The following is a 21639-nucleotide window of genomic DNA, read 5'->3' on the forward strand; positions in this document are numbered from 1 at the left end:
ATGAATTGAAAATAGGTAAGGTCATTTACAAAAATAGTTAATAGTGTATTAAGCACCTGTAATATGTGACTGCCCAGCAGTCATTTCTCTTTCTTAACAACACCACATTTCTTTTAGAGGAATAATAATAATTGTATTATTATTATTATCATTATCATTATTATTCTTTTGGTTTCAGCTTCCTGGATTTGTACTCTAGAACCCCTACACTTTCTTAACCAAAGTTTGAGTACACGATTGAAACTAGGTCAATCAAACACTTAGGCCCTGGAATTTAAATCTTGGGCAGAAGATTAAAGACAGAGAAAATGGCAGGAATTTGTCTAATCCGGGGGTGGGGTGCTGGATTATTGCCACCATGTCATATTGCCATCATTCCCAGAGTCAGGACCACTGGGGATACCTTGGCTCTGCACATTCTCAAATCTGGTTCTCTAGCCTTACTGCCAGATAATGAGGTCTGGTATCTTTCAGTAACTTTTCCTTTGTATAAATGAACTAGAGCCTATTTCTGTTGTTTGCATCTATACTACTCTGACTCAGAAGGTGCATGTTACCCATCAGGCAGGTTAAAGGAAAGCCGGCTTTATTGCTCTAAGATAAGTGGCATGGAACCATAGCCAGAAGTAATGCCATACTTAATTATTTAAACAACATTTGTTAAAAGCCTGCAGAAAAATATTTATTAATAATAAATGCAACAGTTTTATAGAGAAAAAAAGCAGACTGGGAATAATAAGTAATATTGAACAAAAAAAACAGGAAATGTATTTTTGATCATCTCATGGCAAAAATATGAAATAGGTGACAATCGGTTATTAAAAAAACACCTGACATTGATTGATTGATTATTAATTGATTTCCACTAATGAGAACATAGATATTCTACGCTAGACTTATTTCCTTATTACTACTTGTTTCTTATTTAAAGCCCACATAAATTTCCTGGCTAGATCTGTATTACTAAGGTCAAAGGTGTAACATTGAGAATTGTGCAGTTAGTTTAGTCAGATGGAATTTAATATGATCCAAAGTTCAGGATTTATTTTTTTTCCCTCTGAACCTTCACCGACATTGATGTCTTTTGTGTTGGAAGAATGTCTTGATAAAGCATTAAAAAAAAAAAAAAGTAAAGGCCTGATTGCCTGATTGCTTGTCACATTCCATCTGTATCATTCTCCTGAAGGATCATCAAGCACAATCCTCTTTATCAACAGACTTAGTATACCATATTAGCTTTCTTGTTTCTCATGTATCTTTTTTTGGCAATGGAAATGAAGGCTTATTTGTATCTTATGTCTGAATTTCATTCTCACAGAAGTTATGTAAAGTAGACTAGAATGAGTCATAGAATATCAAATATCATAGCCTTTATTACAGAAGGACTTTGAGAATTATTGCCCCAACAGGTAACCTAGCAGTTGGCATAAAGAAAAGACTGATTGGAGTTTGATGTGAAAATTACACCTCAACTTAACTTTCTGTATTTTCTCAAAAGATCCAAAAGTTCTTCAGGGCTGCCCAATGACTCAATAAGTTCATCAAAGATAAATTTTGTTTGCATTTTTCTATTCAGCAATACGAGGTTGAACATTAGTTTGTGAACTTGTCCTAGAAAAAGTGCTACATACCTCATTGCTGAATATCACTACGGTCACCTTTGAAGTACTCCCCTTGGGAAACTATGCACCAACGCCAGCACCTAGTGCACCCTTCAAAGCAATTTTGGAACTCTTTTTCTGGAATGGCCATCAGAGCTGCCACTGTATTACCCTTGATGTCCTGAATGTCATCAAAATGTCTTCCTTTCAATATTTCCTTCATCTTTGGGTAAAGAAAGAAGTCACTGGGGGCCAGATCAGGTGAGTAGGGAGGGTGTTCCAATACAGTTATTTGTTTACTGGCTAAAAACTCCCTCACAGACAGTGCCATGTAAGCTGGTGCATTGTCGTGATGCAAGAGCCATGAATTGTTGGTGAAAAGTTCAAGTTCTCTAACTTTTTCATGCAGCCTTTTCAGCACTTCCAAATAGTAAACTTGGTGAGCTGTTTGTCCAGTTGGTACAAATTCATAATGAATAATCCCTCTGATATCAAAAAAGGAGATCTGTAGTTTCCTTTTCTAAAAAAGAAGCAAAGCTTTTACAGAAGCTTTCTATCATATTTCTGCTTATGCTCTCATTTGCCAGAATGTAGTCTAGCACCCACCTAAAATGAATCAGTGGTGAAGGGAAACAACATTAAACCATGATTGGTTAAAGTCAACTGTTACTTATATCATGGTTTAGTTGGTGGGGAGTTGGTGGGGTGGGGCGGGGGATCCCAGATCATAAAGGTATCTGTATGATTACCAAAGCACAAAATTGGAGAGAAGAGAGGGAGAATGCTATTCTGCATGGAATGGTATTTTTCTACCCTTTGTGCAGCTCGTTTGTTCTCATGTTTAGATCTATCCTTAAAGCCACCTCTTCAAAGAGGCCTTTCCTAACCATGTTACCTGAGGTAGGTTCTCCTGATTACTTTTGATCACAAAAAAGCTGTCCATAGCACTTTTTTTTTAAAGATTTTGTTGGGGAATTGGGGGAGGGGAACAGCATTGAGGAATCAGGGAAGGGGAACAGGTAAGTTGCTATCCTTTTGTTTTTCAGTCTAGTTGTGGAGGACATCGCTTCACTGGCCCATGTTGGTGCGCTTTTCCTGGATGAGGCAGATGGGTTGCTGGCCACTGGACGGTTGCTCCTGGCGGCTTTTGGCAGCTCACGCTGGCTGCCAGCTGCTCATGGTAGCTTACGGGAGCCCACTGCAGCTCCACTGCAGCCTATGCTGTCACCGGCAACTCTTGGCAGCCCAGCTCCAGGTCGAGCTGTTGTTCACCATCTTAGCTGTAGAGGGCAGTGTCACTGGCCCTAATGTGGGATCCGAACTGGGGTCCTGCTGCTCAGAGCTGGCGTCCCAAGCCAACTCTTAACCAACGCGCCACTCGGCCGGCCCAGCATTTTTTTCAATGAGTAATTATGCATTGTTTGCTGATTTATTTTATTGTCTTTCTCCTCTTTGCCCCAACCACCCCAAGAATGATACCATTTTGGGGAAGAAGCACTTTAATGGAACTTGTAAAATAAAACCATATTCCATTGTTAGGGCACACAACTAGTAAAAATCTTAACTGATATACATAATAATAAAGTTGTTTTTCTTTTGGGCAGAGGGCAGATTAGTTTATTGAAGGTCAAAAATGATTTTTCTACCATTTCTGAACCTCAGACAAAATTGGAGATTTGGACTTGGGGGAAGAGAAATGATAATGCTATCAGAGGAGGTGGGTTAATCCCTAGAATATGATAAGATAATATAGCTAAATTTTGAGCTAGTACTATTTGCCAGACATGGTTTATTTAATTCTCACAAGTCTATGAATTAGGGATTATTGTTCTCCACATTTTACAGACTCCAGCATAGCGTTTCTTGCCTGAGGTAACACAGCTGCTAAGTGGGAGAACAGAGAAAGCTGGTACAGAGCCCACTGACCATGCTCTACCCTTTCTTGCACTCTGTTTGACTTTTATACAAATTCCAAGGTTCCATTTTCAATGGGAGGCCACACGTGCCCATACATCTATGTGAAAATTATTATAATTGAAACATTTAAAGGAAAATTCTCTGCATTGTGGATCATATACAAGCCATGGACAGATCACTAGCTAAGCTAGCAAATCAAAACTGATTTACTTTTGTGGGTGGGAAGAAATATCCCAGAAACAATGTGTACACAAAGATTTGCTTGACTTTTACACATTTAAAAAAAATCATAAAAGAATATAGGATGTGGGAAAGAAACTCTAAAGATGTTATATTTCATGTGATTTTTTTTGTTAAAGCATGTGTTTTAAGCAGGGGCTGATAATAAATTCGTGAATATAAGCTCCGTGTAAACTCAGATAAATACAAAATTACCTTTTGGTACACTGCTGCTATCTGGCTTGGTTTCTACATCATGACTACCTTAGAATCTTCCCAGCCTTACTCAGTCCAAAACCACGTTTCACTGTCGGAAAGAGTTTCCTATAAAGTTCCTTGACTCATTCCTGTTTTCTTTCATTCCCTGCCCACATTTCCTCTTGTGAATTAGCGGTTAACTCATCGCCACAACAATGGGAGAGCAAGGAACCACAAGAATACATTGCTCTCCTGTCCTGCATTTTTTCAACGAAGTTGTCCACTGTCGTTGATGAGACTACAGGCTTTGGGGATTCGGGTTTCAATCATTTCTGCAATAAACCATGATTGGGTGCTTTCTACTTGCCAGACATTATATAGGTAAACCGAGAACAAGACTGACTCCATCCTGCTTTCATAGACCTCTATTCCTGTGGGAGCAAATAGAAAATAAGCAGAATGTAGAGATAAGCCATTGAGGTGTGGGTGGATGACAGTGCTCTGTTGACAAAGACAATAGAGAACGAGATAAGGAGTGATCCCGTGGGGTGATTGGAGTTTGTGTTGCTCTGACTGGGTTTCCTTTAAATTGAAATCTACCTGACAAGAAGGAGCCAGATCAGGTTTTGACCTGCCTGTACATCTAATCAGGGGAGAGACCCTTGGCAAGTCTCTAAAACTCTGAGTCTCAGTTTTTTCCTCTCCAAACCAAGAAACGTAAAAACTTGATAAAACTGTGAAGAACAATGAAATCAGTTGTCAAATAACCATATGTGGGAAGAGTGGCCATACTGTCATTGAATTTAGAATGTATGTTACTTTTGTCACTAAACACAATTCCCACATATATTTTGTCATTTATATTTTGCCATTTATATTTATGTTTATATCATTACACAAAGGTCTGTTGTTGTTGTTATTCTTTTTGTTATTATCAAACTGCCCCTCACTCCCCAGATGTTTTCTGTAGTCCTCCTTTCCTAAGATGCTTTCTGGAGAATGTTCTGAAGGTGACTTAAGCTGAATGTGAAAGAAAAATAGTACAACTGCTCACTTTCCCTTTGTACTTTTCCCATTTCAACTTCCTCTCAGTCATAGCAATGCTATAACTTTCTAACATTCCAATCAAGATTCTTGTTGTTGTCTTTGAATCTTTGTTCTCCTTCATGCTTAACATCCACGTGGGTGCTCAGGGTCTCCTTGTAACCTGTATACAGGCAACGGCAGAAAGAACCTGCCTGAGTTCTTGACACAACCACTTCCTGCCTGGGTGATGTTAAATTATTTATCTCTCTGTGTTTCATCTATCATGTGGGGATCATATTAGCACCTACCTCATGGAGTTGTTGTGGTAAAGGGTACGTGGTTTAGTACCTCTAAAGTACTTAAAATATAAGTACTCCATAAATGTTGCTTATTTTATAACCCATTGCCTGACTGTACCTTCTGTCTCATCCATCTTATCCAGGCCTTTGCTATCTCACTTAAGCTAACGCCACTCTCTGGTGTATAGCCACGCCACACAGCTATATGCAAAATTGTCTTGTCTGTAATTCCTTCATTCGTTCACTCCACAAATATTTATAAAGACTTACGATGTATGTGTCATTGTACCAGCTGCTATGGCAAATTCCTAGAACAGAAAACACAGTCTGCCATTGGTAAGGTTAGAATTCAGCTGAGGAAACGATTCATATACGTGCAAAATGTTGAACAACAATACGGGTTAAGTAATATAAACTAAAGCCATAGGAGTCACGCGACATTGCTTGTGAGTTTCCCACTTAGCAAGCATGCCTACAATCCCTTACTTCACTGCTTTAATAATTTACATGCATGTTTTCAGGCTTATGCAGTATTTATTCAACTTTTTTCTTTGATCCTTTTACTAATCCTCTCATTAGATTGAAGTACATTTGAGAAGAGGCAGCAGCTCCACAGTGGAGTTGTTAGTTCAGAAGCTCTGGGGGCAGAAAAATTTCTGCTCTGCTACTTGCTAACTATGAGATGCTGGGAACGTAGCTCAGCTCCTCTGAGTCTCGCTTCTGCTTTATAAACTGGGGATAAAATAGTACTTTTTGGGGTTAATATGAAGATTAAATTATATAATCCATGTAAATCCTTAATGTAAAGCCTTGTATTTGTAAGTGCTCAATACACATAAGCTGTAATCATAGTTGCTTTTCATAGAGCTTGCCATTACTGAAAAATCAGTATAATTCATGGGATGTCTGGTACAGTGCTTTGTAAATAATGAGCAATGAATTAACTTTGTTATATGTTATAGAGACAATGAAAACCCTCTCCCTCACCCCCAAAAGCTTAAAATGCATAATATTTTAATATTTACTAAAAAAAAGACATGAAAATTATAAATATAGGAATTATTGACATTGAAACCAGGAGCCATTATTCTCCTGGCAAGTATCTTGTTTCAGAACATTCTAATAATTTATTATTAGATATTATCTAATTTAGTAGACTATCAAGTATTTGTTACCAGACTCTAAATGAAGTAAACAAACTTTTCAGACTCTATGGAATGTAAAAGGATAAAGCAAGGTTTTTGCCTGTAACACACCTTTTCTTTAGAAGTAGTGCAGGATGATTTAAAAATTCTCAAATGCTGTTTCCTTTTAGAAGTTGGATGAAGGGCCTTTCAGCAATTGGTGGGATTCCAATTCTCAAATAACTTCAAATGTGGATTCTATAATTAAAATCAGAAATTTGAACCACCTAAACATATGTTCTCCATAGGTTTCACTATGTCTCTTTATTTTAAAAACTCTTTTACTCCTCTAATGCATATATATTCTACTTACTCTACACAGTTTACATTGAGCCTTAGTGACTATATAGGACTTGTAATGATAATTGCTATAGGCTGCTGCTTTTGGGTAAATATAGGGATCCGAGGAACCACAAAGATGATTCTTTCCCTCTTCCTGCTCCCAGGGAGGCTGAGATGTAATGACGCACCTTTTCTATTGTTGAAAATGAAATCTGCCTCTGAAAAGCAATTTTGGCTTTATAAAGCTATAGTTTATAGAACCTCAGAAATCATTCCCAGGGATCACTTGAAAATGAATCATCAGAGAGCTGATCGTTGAATCAGAAAGGGTGATCATTCATGGGGCTCAGGCATGTCGGACCAGCAAGCTCATGATTTTACTTTACCAGGAACCAAGGGCAGGAAGAGATGGGTGAGGAGCCCATGTCATTGTCCAGGCAAGGAAGGTCAAGGGAGGAGTCTCCCACTCTGGGTGGGAGCCGCCATCCTCAAGAGAGACCACAGACCAGGGGTCCTACGTATACAATGTCTCTGTCACAGGGGATGTCCTAAACAGTTCCACGCCTGGATTAAACACCAGAAACCAAGTTACTAGACTGAAAACCTGGAGAGTCCTATAGAGGTGCCAGCCCTAAACTAGCAGTGTTGAAATCTAAGGAACAGTTCTCCCATCCAACTTGAAGTGTTGGGGAGCAAAAAGGGGGAAAAGGGGCTTTGTAGCTTATAAGCCAAGTCAGACTGCTGATTGCATGATTTTAAACTTGGCTAAGAAAGCTATGCTCTGTAAAATCATTGCTTTCTACACATTTGCCTTTTCTTAATTCCCCTTAGTTTTATAAGGAGAACGCTTTTTATTTTAAGACCACAGGGAGCCTTTGTGACCTCACTCTCCTGAGTCATTTCAGTTGAAGCAACTAACCAAAGCAGGTATTCAGGAAAAAATAACGTGATGATGAAATATACCAATTTTCTAATCAAACCTGGAGGGGCTGAGCAAGTGGTTTGGGGAGAAGAAAGAGGGAACCGTAAGACATTGGAGACACGTTAATTAACAGCACCAAAGGCGTTTACTTCTATACACATAGCCCAAAGTGGAATATGCTGTAAAGTGTGATGTTCACAGTCAAGTCAGCACTTCAGGCAAAAATACCCCTTCTTTCTTAGCATTATGAGCTAAAAGAATCCTGAAGGACCCAGTGCAATAATTTCTCAGAAGTCCTCAGCCTGAAGTGTGATTTTAAAGTTGCATGTAGATATAAAACTCAAGCCATTACACCTGTGTGTTTACTGAACTTTTTATAGATGTGTATTTACTGAGCAACCATTGATATTGTCTTCTGTGAGTACACGCTGTTCTGTGCCTGGAAATGGTTTGCAGCCTCATTGTGGTTGCTTTAAATGTCAAGGCTGTTGCTGCTGCAACAACTCCTCCTACCTCCGTGGGGCCGTGTGCAAACTCACTAGCATTAATAAAGAAGCAAAGTTCTTGGGGCTCAGAATTAGTTAGGATCGTAAAATGCCCTTTTATGCACAAACCCCATCAGAACTCTGTCTGCCTTGATGCATTACAGCTTTAAACATGTACCACCAGTTAATCACACAATTGTTGGGAGATGCAAACTCACTGTATAATTAGTGGTGTTTTCAAGGAAATTAGCATGTAGTTACTATGAGCAACATGTTCTATTTTGTGGAAACTATGCAATTAACTTGTCCTAGGCTAATAAATTAAATGTAGCATAAGCTCATATAACAGCTGCTTGGAAGGAGGGGCTGGCTGGCAGTGCATTTATTGGGATCACTTTGAACTTGTTAGCCTCTATACTCAATGCAGAGATAGGTGTGCCCCAGTTTAGGGAAGTTATTCTCATGCTCACATTTACTAAATGGATATTTTAGGAAGTTTGAACATACTTGGTTAGGGGAGAGAAGGTGAGGTGGAAGGAGGAAAAAGTAATAAAAATGTTGCTAAGTCATTAGACACTAATTTGGAATGGACTGGGAATCCACAGTTTCAGAAATTCAGTTTATAGGCAATTTATCAGGAATACTCATACATCTATTGCAATTAGGAAAGCATGCCCAGGGAAGTTTTTATTTATGATAGGTCAAAGGGCTCTAACTTCTCTGTTTTCTGCCCATTGAGATTTAATGATAATAATGGGCCTAGTTTGGGTTGAAAAAGAGGGAACAGTCCTCAAATTCATTGTTTCTAATGAGGGTTTGAGAGGATCCTGAAGGAGTTGACTGATCACTTTTGGGGCTTTTTTAGAACTCAGCTTTAGTGTGTTTCGACTCCCAGGTTAGGTAAGAATTGCTAGAACTGGAGGCTGACTTCATAGTGAGTGCCTTCCTTACCTGGATCTAGCAAGCCTGGGGTCTTAGTGAACTCTCAGCTTCCAGCCAGGGGCTGGAATTAACATTAGCATGTTAATGTCAGAGAGGAGGAAGTTTCCCTGTGTCCTGTGACAAAGGACTCTGGTTGGCGCATGGTTAGAAGTTAGGCTCAATGACTGGAAGGAAGAATTTTCTTTCCCTGTGTCTTTTGCTTGACCGGAAATCATAAGGTTGTACACCTTATCTCAACATCTGCCAGCAACCTCTCTAAGAAATAATCCAGTCACTTTTGGAGGTAGGTGTCACACATTATTATTTAGAAACAGCCCCTCCTTCTTAACTTTTCTGCAGTTTCCTGCCCATTCTCAACCTTACACAGAGTACCGGTAAAAACAGATGGGAAAGAGTTATGATTGTATTCTTCAGGCATCGGTGGATCAGTGTCCCCAGGCAGCAGTGTATTGGGTTCAAACCAAGTATTGGGTTGTCAGAAAAGTCATGATGCATGTTTGCGACAGATGGCACTAGTTCATTTTTGGAAGTACTAGAGTCATTTGCATCTGTGTTATTGCTATGTCACTTGACAGCTGACAGTTCTAGCTTCATTCTAAAAAAAATTGAGTGATTTGGTTGAGTTTGGAGATTTTACAACTTGAAGATGGAAGACTACACTGTGCATTTTTGCCATATTTTACTGTTTTAATTCCATAAAGGGAAGAACGCACGTCAAGCCTGTGAAAAGTTGCACAAAGTTTACAGTGACAATGCTCTACAAGAACATTAGTGCCAACAATGGTTCATGAAATTATGTGCTGGTGATTTTGATCTCAACGACGCCCCTGGGTCAGGGAGGCCCACCGAGATTGATGACCACAAAATAAAGGCATTGATGGAGTCAAACCCACGCTACATGACACGAGAGATTGCAGAAACATTGAACATCCAACATTCAAGCATTCATGACCACCTGACGAAGCTGGGATGTGTAAGCAAGTTCGATATTTGGGTTCCGCACAAACTCAAAGTTCATTTGATGGCGCGTATAAACATCTGCAATTATACTCATTAAACATGAGGAAAATGACCCTTTTTTGAAGCGACTGATCACTGGTGATGAGAAGTGGGTTGTGTACAACAATGTGGTGCACAAATGGCCTTGGTCTCGATGTGATACTTCGCTTCAAACAACATCGAGAGCAGACATTCATTAGAGGAAGGTTATGCTGTCAGTGTGGCAGGATTTTAAAGGTGTTGTGTTTTTTGAGCTCCTATTAAGGAACCAAACAATCAATTCGAATGTGTACTGTCAGCAATTGGACAGTCTGAACGAATCCATTATCTAGAAATGTCCAGAGCTTGTTAATTGTAAAGGAGTTGTGTTCCATTGTGACAACACGAGACCACACACAAGTTTGATCACCAGTCAAAAATTATTGGAGCTTGGATGGGATGTGTTGCCACACCCACCATACTTGCCTGACCTGGCACCATCAGACTTCCACTTGTTTCACCCTCTTCAAAACTCCTTGCGTGGTATAACGTTCAATTCAGGTGAGGCTGTAAATCAGCACCTAGTTTAGTTTTTCGCAAATAAAGACAGGTCCTTCTATGAACGAGGAATTATGAAGCTCACTGAAAGATGGCAAAGGTTATTGAACAAAACGGGCAACATATCATTGATTGATCTTTGTTCTTTATATAAATAAATGACCTTTGAAAAACAGACAAAATACATCATGACTTTTTTGACAACCCAATATTTCACTTTTCATTGAACCTCCTGTACATGTGTTAGAGTATTTTTTTTCTGTGTAACAGCATATTCAATAAAGTATAATTTCATGGTTTTTAATTGAAGTAAGGCTCAGTGGCCTAACAACAAAAAGGATTGTAGAAATGATGAGATTTTCTTGATTATTTTTATATTTTAAAAGTAAAACATAGACTTAGTTTTTGAATTAAAGAGAAATCTTACTTCTGGCTTTAGACATACTTATAGCAGAATCTTAAATTATATAAATATGGCAAGTGATACTCATATCTTTAGCAGAATGTAATTATTGAATGCATTACATGAAATATTAATTTTGTAGCACAAGAGTATTCGTTTAGGTTAGTTAAACTATGAATTGGTTTTATAATCCTTTTTTATTCCTGAATTTGTTATATTTGAAAAAATGCTCCAAAGATATGCATTTTTCTTTAGTAGTATATCAACATTATTTTAATGATTCTTAGCAAAAAATTAAATATAATTTTATACCTGATATCTGCTGCATTTATTTGCCTTCTTCTTTCAGTTCAAAGTTGAAAGAGATAATTCATCTTGAAGTGCCTTAGAAAGTTTCTGTCATCAACATAAAGATAAAAATTATTTCATCTGTTCAAAGTTTTGTTAAGATTTAATGGTATTTGAATTTCTTCTACCAATTTATTTCCTTTCTGTGTTGCAAAAGGGTCTTTTTGAATAATAAAAAAGGAAATGCATACCCAAGTCATATATATTCTAGCATTTCTTTAGTCGTTATTTAGGAAAGAAAGATGTAGAGAGCTTATTGGTCAGAGTGAAGAGAGATGAATTTCCCTTTATGGTAAAAGCTAAAAGCATGGCTGGGTAAAGAGGTGCTGGCAGTGGCTTTCTGCTCCTCGAGCATGGAACAGAGCTTTGAGGAGCCAGGAATGGGAGTGGACAAACCTGGACTCTGCCTCCTACTTCCTGTAGCACGTTGGGCAATCACCAAGCTGCCCTGTCCCTCCCTTTTCTCACTTGCAAAAGTAGGATAGTACTTAGCTCATAAAGTAGTTATGAGAATTAAACTAAATGATATGTCTAGAACACTTAGTAGATGTTATCTTTTTTGGTAAAAGGTGTACATTATCAAAATCAGGCTTCTAGGTCCTTCCCTAAGAAAAAATTATTCTCTGCAGATGTAATTTGTGTTTATGAGTTTACCCTGTTAGAAAAGCAGCTGGATGCTATTAATATGGAAAAACCTTTCTGATTCACGGTTTGGTTAGCCAATCAGAAAATTTAAAGATTGCATTTAGGGTTTATAAGATTCTAAGACTTCCAAGCCAGTAGATTAAAAAAAGTGTTCCTCAAGCCTTTCAATCTCCTCCAACATAGAGAATTTCTGCATATACTCTTGGTGACTATCTCAGGCAGAAAAAGTCAAGTTGCAGGAAACGTCATAGAAACACATCATACCCTCTTATGGCACATGTATGTAAGTTTTGTAATTATAAAAGTTATATAATTTTTACTTATGTAATACTTGTTTCTATTTACCTCTCCCTTGATTGGATCACGCCTTAATCATTTCCGTGCACTAATAATATGTCTGGTGTTTAGTAGGCTATCAATATCAATATTCTTGCTAAATAAAATAAATGAGTGAATACATAAGTACATGGGTATAGAAATGAGTACTACCCTGTAAGGCCATCCTTGGACATGTCTCCTTTTAACAGAAACCAAACTCCTTGTCTCCATGACTTACTGACTGATGAAAACTCTCAGCTTCCCCCTGTCTCCACTGAGGCCAGGAAGAACTGCTTTTTGTTTATTTAAACCTGTGTAACTTCTTTTCTCATTGCCTGATAACATATTAACTTGTTGAGGAAAGCTAGTAGTCATAAAACATCAATCCCTCTTTCAGTACAATGGTGGTTTTCAACTGTGTTTTCAGAGGTGAGGTGTTGACGATGCTCAGGGGCCAAGTTGGAACAGGATCTAACTCAGGGACGTGAAGAGAAGGGGGCTGAGGAGAAGTCCCAGCTTATGACAGCATCACCTCCTCTCCTCTGAGGGAGTAGTTCTGCTTTGGTCTGTTTTATACGTATATTGAGGCTCCGTGTAAGATTCTTCTGGAGATAGAGGATACGCCACTAAAAACGTTTGAAGCCTGAGTTCACGATGATACAAAATATTAAACAGACAGATTTACCCTCTGAAGTCAATGAAAAAAGACAAGCTTGAGTTCTCCTAACTCCCAGGCTAACTCGTGAGTCATCAAAGCGAAACGTATTAAAAGGTAGTGTTGAGAGATAACTCGGGCATTCCTGGATGCCTTCCGAGCAAAGAGCATGGGCAGCTTTGTTTAAGGATATTTGTAAAGCTGCTCCAGGAAGGGAGCAGATATGCTGATTCTCCAGGGTAATAAAGCTAGTTTCTCTCGTTCCTGGGATCTAGTCAAGGTGATAAAGATAATACCTGTATTTCCTTCTGAGTCAGAAGGCAGATTTGTTTTCTGATTAGGATAATAAAGATGTCTCTCTCTGTAGGGATGGGTGGACAGGTTTACTAGTAGCTCCTTTAACAGATTGGTGTTTTTCTAAGCTCAAGGTTCCTCATGAAAACACAGGCCCCCTGTGTGTGCAGTGTCCACCTGGGCTTACCTCTCCATCACTGCTAAGGAATGTGAGTGGCCAGATAAACCAATGTGAACATGAACTTCATGCTGTCTACCATGCCATGTGTAATAAACTGTATGAACCCATTTGGGCTAATTGTCCCCTTACTGGCTGAACCTGTGGAAGTTTGGCCAACTGACCCAGCAGCCGCAGTGGGGGTTGCTGCTCAGGACCTGCATGGGTGACTGATAGGTGGAAACTTCACTTTGTTTTTTAGGTCGTGACCAGAAGTACTTTACCTGAAAGATAAATTTCCACTCTTATCTATACTTTTCAATGTATAGGAGAGCCACTAGTCATGTGATAGACTTTAGTAAGAGTATTCATAATAATATTTGGGTATGCATAATGACATTTGGGTTAATGTGTGCCCTATGTACAACTATGCTCAAAACAAAACTACTGTTGTTGTTAATATTTCCCTTCCTTCTATCTTAAGGAGCATGTAAACAAAAACTCTATCCACCAAAGTAAATATGTTGGCTATGAAATCCTGGTTACCTTCTATAAACAATATTCCTCAAGTTTTTCTGCACTTAAGAATCACCTGGCGAGCTTGCTACAAAAGCAGATTTCTGGGTCCCATGCCCAGGGAATCACATTCAGGGGGTCTGAAGATAAGCTGTCTGCTAGTAATGAAGCCCCAGGTGATTCTGATTTTGCTGGAAAGGGTTACATTTTAAGAAACAAGATTTTAAAACACCAATGGTGTTTGTTTAAATAAAAAGAATAAGTGGATGAAACCCACAACTTCCTTCAAATCCTGAAGGTTTGATTGATGAGGCAGATAGGGAGAAACAGGGTGCCCACATTCTGATACATTAACCCAGCACTTTACCTCTACTGCGGTCCTAAAATACTGAATCCACTTCAGGGTTTCCACTGTAAAGACCTCACTATTTGTTTTTCCAAGAATAATAGCAGGGGTGGGAATGTAAATTGGTGCAGCCACTATGGAAAACAGCATGGAGGATCCTCAAAAAATTAAGAATAGAATTACCATACAACCCAGCAATCCTTCTTCTGGGTATCTACCCCCCCCAAAATCTGAAAACATTTACTTGTAAAGATATATGTGCCTTTTTTTCACTGCAGCATCATTCATGGTGGCCAAAACATGGAAACAACCAAGTGTCCTTTGATAGATGACTACATAAAGAAGATGTGGTACATATATACAATGGAATATTACTTGGCCAGAAGAAAAGATGAAATACTGCCATTTGTGAAAACATGGATGGATCTTGAGATTATCATGATAAGTGAAATAAGTCAGACAGAAAAAAAATCGAGAACTATATGACTTCACTCATACGTGGGATATAAAACTGAAAACAAGAAATGAACAAGACAAACAAACTAACAAAAAATCATAGACACAGACAAGAGTTTAGTGGTTACCAGAGGGTAAGGGGTGGATGGTAGACAAGTTTGGTAAAGGGGATCAAATATATGGTGATGGAAAGAGAACTGACTCTGGGTGAACACACACTGCAATTTATAGATGATGTATTACAGAATTGTACACCTGAAACCTATATAATTTTACTAACCAATGTCACCCCAACAAATTTAATTAAAAAAAAAAAACTGACACAACTGGCCCAGAAGTTATTTATTCTGGGGCCAAATCATTCTTCAATATAATATCTTGGACAATAAATCTTCTTTTAATCTGTGCCTTGGTGTAGAATTCAGGTTTCCAGTGCCAATTTGAAGCTAGACTAATCCTGCCCACCTGTCAAATGACAGAAAGCACTCCTGGAAGGCTCTCTAGTTCCTTTAGTATATGTTCTCAATTAGAGTTCACATCAGGGAAACCTTATGGAACTTTCTACAGGGTTGGGTGCTCATTTATTTTAGAATGGGCTTGTGGCATATGAATTAATTTTTATATCTGTTTTGTTGTGAACCCTGAAACCTAGTTCGTGTGTGTTATGGGCTAAATTGTGTCCTCTCAAAAATTTCTATGTTAAAGTCCTAAACTCTAGCACCTTGAAATGTGACTATTTGGAATTGAAAGTCTTTAAAGAGGTAATTCATTTAAAATGAGGTTACATTAGAGTGGGCCCTCATCCAATATGACTGGTGTTATAACAAGAGGAAATTTGGGCTCAGGCATAAATCAGAGGACCAGGTGAAGACAAAAAGATTGACCTCTACAAGCCAAGGAGAGAGACATTCAAAGAAACCAACTCTGCCTAAACCCTGATCTCCATCTTTAGAACTGCAGCTTTCTTTAAGAGCTGTGAGAAAATAAATCTGTGTTGTTTAAGTCACCAGTCTGTGGTAATTTGTTGCAGCAGCCTTAGCAAATGAATGCATTCTGTTTTCTTTAAGGGGCTCCAGAGCAGGTCCCTTCTACATTAGAATAACTTTGCTTGCATTCCTTCTGCCAGCTGTAGAGGGCATCTTTAGTGGGTCAGACTTTAGACAGCACCAATTTAGATTAAAGTTCCTATTTTGCTTTACTCACTAAGTCTTTTTGGATAGTACTTACAAATACCAGTCTTAAGCAACAGAATTACTGATTGTCTCAGTGGGTATTTCCCTCAAATGAAGGAATCTAGGTGCTAGACAGACCTGATTTACTTATTCAATACATATTTTTTTGGCTGCCTACCATGTTCTAGGTGCTGGAACAGAGAAATTGGAACTAAACAAAGTTCAGGCTCTCATGAAACATTTAGCATGGTGTGTGTGTGTGTGTGTGTGTGTGTGTGTGTGTGTGTGTGTGTGTGTGTAGAAAGTATACACTTAAAATAAATATATAATATATCAAGTGGAAATAAAGCAGAGTACGGAGAAAAGAAGGCTGGGGCTGTGTTTGGAGAGTAGGAATGGGGATGTTATTTTATGAAGGATGGTCAGGAGGGCCCCTATGAGGTGGTAACCTTTATGCAGAGCCTGCCTGAAGTGAGGAATCCATAGATGCAGAGATGTGCCACCCAGATCCCCCTTCAAGGAAGGACTTTCTACCCTAGGTGCTGGAGAGTTGGCTCCAGGCAGCCTTCATGCCAGAACTTTCGGGGATTGCCTCAGCCCCGAAGAGCTGCTCTCCCAACAGCATGTCCTTCCTGCAGACAGCCCATGTCTAGTGATGATGAAGGTGGGGATATAAAGCCCAAAAAGACTTACCTGACAGGCAATTTCAGTTTCAGAGACTCCCCCTGGGGCCAGCTGAGTCTGTTGAGACTTCGTCATTGCTTATCGCTACTTTCCACAGCTGATTCCAATAATATTACTTCCCACCTCCCACCCCCCTCCCCTGCCCCTTCCCCATAAACATCCCACGTGCAGAAGTCTGTTTCAGAGTGAGCTTCCTGGAGAACCCCATCTCTGACAGGGAGGGAGCCACCCGGACATCTAAGGAAGAGCATTTCCTCGCAGAAGAAACAGTAAGTTCAAAGGCCCTCAAACTATTACCCATATGGTAAAGACATGGCTATACAAAGCAGGGACAGAATAAACCTACTTGGTTTTGTGTGGGCATCCCAGAGGACCAGCTAAGGATGGTACAGAGCTGGACAACGAAGGCAGGTGTTTCCTTGTATGGGGTAGTCAAAGATTTATTAGGTAGAAGGAAGTTAAAAAAAGGCAGGCTTGTTTGCAACTTCTAGGATCTGAGGCATGTGGTTTCTTCCACCGATGAATTCTCAGCGTGCTCTCTAATCTTAGAGACGTATTGGACCAGTTTTCAAGTCCAAATCCCTGTCTCAGCTCTAGCTCTCTGCAAGCTTCCTCCTCCTCCTCCTCCTCCTCCTCCTCCTCATCTTCTTTTCTTTTTTGATTAGTCTTTTTTTGCATTTAATATTTTTTATATTGAATAATGTTAAGTCATTAAACTATGCCATTGAGAATTACATGAGGCATTGAAAGCTATATCAACACATTATTTATGCATTAGAATAAAAGCCTTCTTTCCATTGAAGAGCTAGCATAATTTTATAAGTCTATCTCTTTTCACCTTGAATTGATTTTTCACACTTTCTTTTTCTTTTTTTTTAAAAAGATTTTATTGGGGAATTGGGGGAGGGGAACAGCGTTGGGGAATCGGGGAAGGGGAACAGAGAAGCTGCTGTCCTTTTGTTCTTCAGTCTAGTTGTGGAGGACATTGCTTCACTGGACCATGTTGGTATCATCATCGCGCTCTTCCCGGGTGAGGCAATCACTCGCTGGCCACTGGACAGCCACTCACAGTGGTTCATGGCACCTCACGGTGGATGCTGGCTGCTCATGCTGGCTGCCGGCCACTCACGGTAGCTCACAGCAGCCCACTGCAGCAGGGGCTGCAGCCTATGCCGTCGCTGATGACCCATGGAACCCAGCTCCAGGTTGAACTTCCATTTATCATCTTAGCTGTAGAGGGCACAGTGTCACTGGCCCTCATGTGGGATCCGATCCGGGGCCCCACTGCTCAGAGCCAGCGTACCAAGCCAACTCCCAACCAATGCGCCTCTCGGCTGGCCCCACATTTTCTTCCTTTCTCTCTTTATCTTTCTTTCTTTCTTTTTCTTTCTTTTCCTTCCTTCCTTCCTTCCTTCCTTCCTTCCTTCCTTCCTTCCTTCCTTCCTTCCTTCCTTCCTTTTGACGTTCAATATTATTTTATATTAATTTCAGTGTACAACATAGTGGTTAGACATTTATGTAATTTAAGAAGTGATCTCCCTGATTACTCTAGTACGCAGCTGGCACTATGCATAGTTATTACCATATTATTGACTATATTCTCCACTTTTTACAGCCCCATGACAATTTTGTAACTACCAATTTGTACTTCTTAATCCCTTCCCCTTTTCCACCCTGTCCTTCAAACCCCATCTCATCGATCATCCTGATAAATCTAGTACCCATTTGACACCGTACATAATTACTATAATATTGGCTTTCTCCATTTGCCATACTCTATACCCCCATGACTACTGTGTAACAACCAATTTGTATTTCTTAATCCCTTCCCCTTTTTTACCCACCCCCAAACCCCCTCCCAACTGGCAATTATCAAAATATTTTCTGTATATATGAGTGTTTCTGTTTTGTTTATTTTGTTCTTTAGATTCCACATAGAAGCAAAATCTGTCTTTCTCTGTTTTACACTCCACTCAATGCAATACCCTCCAGGTCCATCCATGCTGCCACAGATGGCAAGACCCCATTCCTTTACATGGCTGAGCAATATTCCATTATATATATATATATATGAATCACCTCTTCTTTATTCATTGTTCCATCGACAGACACCAAGCCTGCTTCCACATCTTGTCCATTGTAAACAATGCTGCAATGAACATATTGGTGTGCTTGTCCCCTTAAAGTAGCATTTTGGATCCTAGAAGATTGGAATTACTGGATCTTTCTTTGTCTCTTTTTTTTTTTTAAAGATTTTTATTGGGGAATTGGGGGAATGGGAACAGACAAGTTGCTGTCGTTTTGCTCTTCAGTCTAGTTGTGGAGGACGTTGCTTCACTGGACCAAGTTGGCACCATCATTGAACTCTTCCTGGGCGAGGCACAACAGTCCCCGGCTTCTGGACGCCATTCATTGTGGCTGCTAGCTGCTCACGCTGGCTGCTGGCTACACACGGTAGCCCATGGCAACCCACTGTCACATGGGCTGCAGCCTATGCGATCGCCAGCGACTCATGGCAGCCCAGCTCCAGGTTGAGCTGTTGTTCAGCATCTTAGCTGTGGAGGGCAGTGTCACTGGCCCTCATATGTGGGATCCAAACTGGGGCCCTCTGGCGTCCCAAGCCAGTTCTTAACCATCGTGCCACTCGGCCGGCCCTTTGTCTCTTGTTATAGCCTTTGTTTTAAAGTCTCTTTTGTCTGGTATAAGTATTGCTAGCTTAGGTTCTTTTTTTTGTTTCCATTTTCATGAAATATCTTTTTCCATCCCTTTACTTACAGTCTTTGTTGTGTTTCAATCTGAAGTGAGTCTCTTGTAGGCAACATATGTAAGAGTTTTGTGTTCTTATCCATTCAGTTCCCCTATCTTTTGATTGGGGCACGTAAAGTAATTTTTCATAGATATGTAGTTCTTGCCATTTTTATTATTCATATTTTTGATTTTCTTTTTGTCTTAAGAAAGTGCCTCTAAGATTCCTTGTAATACTAGTTGGATGGTGATGAACTCCATTAGCTTTTCTTGTCTCTGAAGCTCTTTATGTGTTCTTTGATTATAAAAAGTAGAGTAATCTTGGTTGTAGGTCCTTGTTTTTCATCACTTTTAATATTTCATTCCAATCCCTCTGGCCTGCAAAGTTTCTGTTGCGAAATCAGCTGAAAATGTTAACGGAGCTCCCTTGTAGGTAACTGTTTTTCTCTTGTTGCTTTTGAGATTCTCTCTTTGTCTTTAACCTTTGGCATTTTAATTATGATGTGTCTTGGTGTTGGTCTCTTTGGGCTCGTGTTGTTTGGGACTCTCTGCTCTTCTTGGACTTGTATGTCTTCCTGGACTTCTGCAGGTTATGGAAGTTTTCACTCACTATTTCTTCAAATAGATTTTCAATTCATTGATCTCTCTCTTTTCCTTCTGGTACCCCTATTATGTGAATGTTGGTATTCTTGATGTTGTCTTAGTGGCCCCTTAAACTAGCCTCATTTTTCGGAATTATTTTTTATTTGTGCTGTTCTGATTGGATGTTTTCTGTTCCTTTATCTTCTAAATTGCTGATTTGATCCTCTGCTTCATCTAATCTGTTGATTCCCTGTAATGTATTCTTTATTTCAGTTATTGTGTCTTTATTTCTAACTGGTTCTTTTTTATGTTTCCTATCTCCATTTTTATGTTTCCTATCTCTTTGTTGAACTTCTCCCTGAGAACACTGAATATCCCTATAACAAGTGTTTGGAACTCTGCATCTGGCAGATTGCTTGTCTTTGTTGAGTTTAGTTCTTTTTCTGGTGATTTGTTCTTTTCTTTCATTTGGGACATGTTTCTTTGTCTCCCCATTTTTGCTGCCTTCCTGTGTTTGTTTCTATGTATTAGGTAGGGCTGCTATTCCCCTTGGTCTTAGTAGAGTGGCTTTATATTGTAGGTGTCCTATGGGACTCAGGGTGCAGTGTCACCAGAGCCAGGTGCTCTAGGTATGTCCCTTGTGTGGGTTGTGTTTGCCCTCCTGTTATAGTTGAGACTTGGTTGCCATTTGCACATCAATGGGAGGGATTTACCCTTGGGCTGATTGGTTGTGAGGACTGGCTGTGACTACAGTGGAGAAGCTGTTGTACAGGGGGGTGCTCCTACAGAGTAGGGTACACTTTAGCAGGGCTCTGGTGCCTGTCCCATCTGCCCTTTGGGTGTGTCATCTTTGGAGGTGGCCATTTGATGCTCTGGCTTGGTGTGAAACTAGCCACCAGGTGTGACAGCCCTGTGGCCCTTGGGAGGGAGCCTTGCTACAGGCTAAGTTTAGCAACAGCCTGTGCCCTGCCCAGGGCCACCTGATATGAGCCACAAAACATCCACAGATATCTGCCACCTGCACTGGGCTTGGAGGTGCCTTGAGAGGCCAAGCCTCAAACCAAGGCCAGCTGTCACTAATGCCAGGCTTAGGGCTGCTCAGCCAGAGGTATGGGACATGCTGAAGCCAGATGCTGCTTGTTTGGGTTTTGTGAACCATTGAGAGATTTTAGGAAGTCTGCAGCATAAACTAAGACACGTTTGTACAGAAAAGCCACTGGAAGCAGCTTGGGTGTGCCCAAAAGTTGGGTGGGGTGTGGTCTCTGGGAATCACCAGGGCAGGGCAGACGAATGGTGATAGCCTGTTTGATGGAGTCTCAGATATGATGTCTGCCTGTGTCTGCATGCAGGGAAGGGGAGAACTCAACAAAGAAACAATGGCTTCAGCCAGCTCCTCCATCCAGGAGAAAGCTGCCTCTCCAGCCCTTGTTCTGAAGCCAGACAACTCAGTTCCTCCTTATATGTCCCTGGTGCCTTTCCAGCTGCTGCCCCAGTGCTGGAGCTCAGTGAGTCAGTCTGTGTGTGGGCCCTTTAAGAGGAATGCCTGGGGCCGCAGCTGTCCTGGTCTCACTCAGCCACAATCCTCGCTGTTTTTCACAGCCAGAAGTTATGGGGACTGCTCTCCCTAGCACTGGAACCCTGGGCTGGGTAGTCTGGTATAAAGCTAGGATCCCTTGCTCTTCCTGGGGTTCCCTCCATATCTGAAAT

At 40.2% G+C, this 21639-nt stretch overlaps 1 long non-coding RNA gene across 1 annotated transcript; it reads right to left on the reverse strand.

Annotated features, from left to right (window-relative positions):
- Window positions 1-10669: 10669 nt before the first annotated feature.
- On the reverse strand, window positions 10670-11707 carry LOC109393326 (uncharacterized). The gene is made up of 3 exons (XR_002126235.1): window positions 11554-11707; window positions 11327-11410; window positions 10670-10695 (listed from the first exon to the last, which is right to left on the reverse strand). It is a non-coding gene; the product is annotated as an uncharacterized LOC109393326 (long non-coding RNA).
- Between the last annotated feature and the right edge of the window lie 9932 nt (window positions 11708-21639).

The sequence above is a fragment of the Hipposideros armiger genome, unplaced genomic scaffold (genome assembly GCF_001890085.2).
Source record: "Hipposideros armiger isolate ML-2016 unplaced genomic scaffold, ASM189008v1 scaffold_375, whole genome shotgun sequence".
Lineage (NCBI taxonomy): Eukaryota > Metazoa > Chordata > Mammalia > Chiroptera > Hipposideridae > Hipposideros > Hipposideros armiger.